Below are 3,110 nucleotides of genomic sequence, written 5' to 3'. Positions count from 1 at the left end.
GGACGGAACTGCACCGCCTCTGCCTCCTCCTGCCCCCTCCTGCCTCCTCCTGCCTCCTCCTGCCCGGCCCGCCCCTCTGCACCCCGCAGCATCCTCCCCCGGCTCTTGGGGAGCCCCGCGCTCCGGCTCCAGCCCTGCCTGAGAGGGGCCCCGGCAGGGTCGGAGCCCCCCAGATGTGCAGGGTCAGCCCGACACCCCCGGGAGCCCCCAGGGTGGGGAGCGGCAGCTCGAGGGGTCCCTGGGCTCAGCGGGGCCGTGATGGGCACAGAGGGGCAGACACGGGGTGGTCTCGGTGGCCTCGCTGCCCCTTCCAGGTGCATCGGCACTGCCGGGACAGCCCAGGGACAGCTCTGGGGCACTCACAAGACAGACACTGAGGGGCTGGAGCGTGTCCAGGGAAGGGAACAGAGCTGGGAGCAGCAGGAGCAGCTGAGGGAGCTGGAAAGGGGCTCAGCCTGGAGAAAAGGAGGCTCAGGGGGCCCTTCTGGCTCTGCACAACTCCCTGACAGGAGGGGACAGATGGGGGAGTTGGGCTCTGCTCCCAGGGAACAGGGACAGGAGGAGAGGGAACGGCCTCAGGCTGGGCCAGGGGAGGCTCAGGTTGGATATTGGGAAAATTCCTTCACAGAAAAGGAGGTCAGGCCCTGGCACAGCTGCCCAGGGCAGTGGTGGGGTCCCCACCCTTGGAGGGATTCAAAAACCGTGTGGATGTGGCACTTGGGGACACGGCTCACCAGTGAACACGGTGGTGCTGGGGGAGTGGTTGGATTTGATGATCTTTCAGATCTACTCTGACCTAAAGGACTCCATAAGGCACCGAGATTCCTCCCCCAGGCCCCCCAGCCTAAGAGGTTTTGCTCACACATGCACACAGCAGTCAGCAATTAGGACCAGCTCTGGCCTTTTTATCCTGGGATTTTGTGCCCATGCGGGATTAAAGCCCTGATTGTAGCTTCCCCACCAGCCCCAAATCCCTTGCTGATTTTCGTTCTGGGGGCAAGTCAGTGCACGCTGTGACCTATTGATCCCGATCCCTGCGTGTCCGCATCTCCTGCGCTCCGGGGCGCCCTTAAAGCGCGCAGAGCGCTCGGCCCGGCCGGGCATTCCCACCCGGGCCCGGCTGCGGGGAGGCTGCGGCGGCACAAGGCAAGCGTGTGTCCGTCTGTCTGTCTGTGCATCTGTCTGTGTGTCCGTGTGTCTGTCTGTGTGTCTGTGCGTGTGTGTCCGTGTGTCTGTCTGTGTCCGTGTGTCCGTGTGTCTGTCTGTGTGTCTGTCTGTGTGTCTGTCTGTGCGTGTGTTCGTGTGTCTGTCTGTGTCTGTGTGTGTGTGTCCGTGTGTCTGTCCGTGTGTCTGTCTGTGCGTGTGTCCGTGTGTCTGTCTGTGTGTCTTGTCTGTGCGTGTGTCCGTGTGTCTGTCTGTGTCCGTGTGTCCGTGTGTCTGTCCGTGTGTCTGTCTGTGTGTCTGTCTGTGCGTGTGTCCATGTGTCTGTGTCTGTGTGTCTGTCTGTGTCTGTGTGTGTGTCCCTCCGTGTGTCTGTCTGTGCATCTGTCTGTGTGTCTGTGTGTGTCTCTGTGTGTCTGTGTGTCCGTGTGTCTGTCTGTGTTTGTCTGTGTGTGTCTGTGTGTCCGTGTCTGTCTGTGTGTCTGTCTGTCTGTGGCGTGTGTGTCTGTGCGTGTGTGTGTCTATGTGTGTCTGTGTCTGTGTTCCTCTGTCTGTGTGTCTGTCTGTGTGTGTTCATGTGTCCGTGTGTCTGTCTGTGTGTGTTCCTCTGTCTGTCTGTGTTTCTCTGTGGGTGTTTTTGGGGGTCTCCTCCACCCCAATTTGCCGTGGTTTTTCCTCCTGGTTCCTTTTGGGGGTGAGAGGCCGTTTCCCTGCAGGATCTGAGCTTGCTGAGGCTCTGGGGTGGGCTGGCTGTGCCGTCCCCTGTGGGTGAGCAGGGGCAGCTGAGCTGTGGGGCTGGAAGGTGCAGCCAGTGCCCCACAGAACCCCCTTGGGGCCGGGCTGTCACCCCACAAGCAGCAGCAGCAGCACTTTGTGTGCCCGTGGCCTCATCCAGCCGAGCACCTTCAAGCCTTTGGCGAGTGGGGATGGATTTAAAACACTCCCAACAACACTCTGACAAACAAGGTTGTGCTGAAGGTGGATCTGGTGGGTGTGGGGGTGGCAGGGACCTGCTGGGATTGAGTCCCAGGGTGTAACCTGGGCCCAGTTGGGTGCTGGGTGTGGTGGTGCGAGGCTGGAGCAGCCACAGCAGCCCCCAGCCAGGCAGAACCAGGGCTGGAGCCTCTCCTGGCACTGCCTGGGACCATCCCTGGGCTCTCCCTGTTACCAGCCATGGCACCAGCTCCACTATAACTATAACTGAGACCATGACTTGGTCCTCATGGTGCCCAGCTTCCATTCTGCTGGACAGACTGTGAGGATCCCCTGGGTAGGATCCGATCCCCAGGACCTGTGGATCCCTGTGGGATCCCTGGCAGTGCCTGGAGCCTGCAGTTCCCTGCCATGGCCATCAGTGCCAGGCTCCTGCCACATTGAGGAGCACACCAGTGCTCCCCGATTATTTTAGGAGGAGGATTTTGCAGATGCTGTGGTTCCCTCAGAGGCCGTGAGCATCCCCATGCAACCTGCCCAGGCAGCACCTGCATCCCCATCCTCCCTCCAATGCCGACACAAGGGGGAGGTGAGGAGAGAGAGAGACCCAGCCCGACCACTTTTATTTCATTGTGTGAAATTCTGCACGTCTTTATTCAGCACCAGAAACACCTTCTGGTTTTTGGATCCCCTGTCAATCCCTAGCAGCAACATGTTCTGGATGCTCAAAGGACCGGTTGCTCCTCTTCCAGCTTCCAGAACCATCCCAGAGCCCCCTCCTTAAACCCTGTGTGAAGGTGAGCAGAGGTTTAGGGATGAAATGCCTCTTCCTACCAGAGGGGTTTGCTTTCCATCTCCTCCTGCGCCAGTTCTGCAGCCTTAATCCTCCTAATCTCCCCACATCTCTGGCATGGCTCATTTTTGTGTGCAAATGCCCTTGAGAGCAGCAAAATTGCAGCTGCTGGGTGAAACACCAGGCGGAGAGAAACCCCGGTGTAGTGGAAAACTGTCTTATG

This window comes from Poecile atricapillus, chromosome 14, assembly GCF_030490865.1.
Source record: "Poecile atricapillus isolate bPoeAtr1 chromosome 14, bPoeAtr1.hap1, whole genome shotgun sequence".
NCBI classification, from domain to species: domain Eukaryota; kingdom Metazoa; phylum Chordata; class Aves; order Passeriformes; family Paridae; genus Poecile; species Poecile atricapillus.
The sequence above is the reverse complement of the archived record's forward strand: the minus strand, read 5'-3'. Positions refer to the sequence as shown.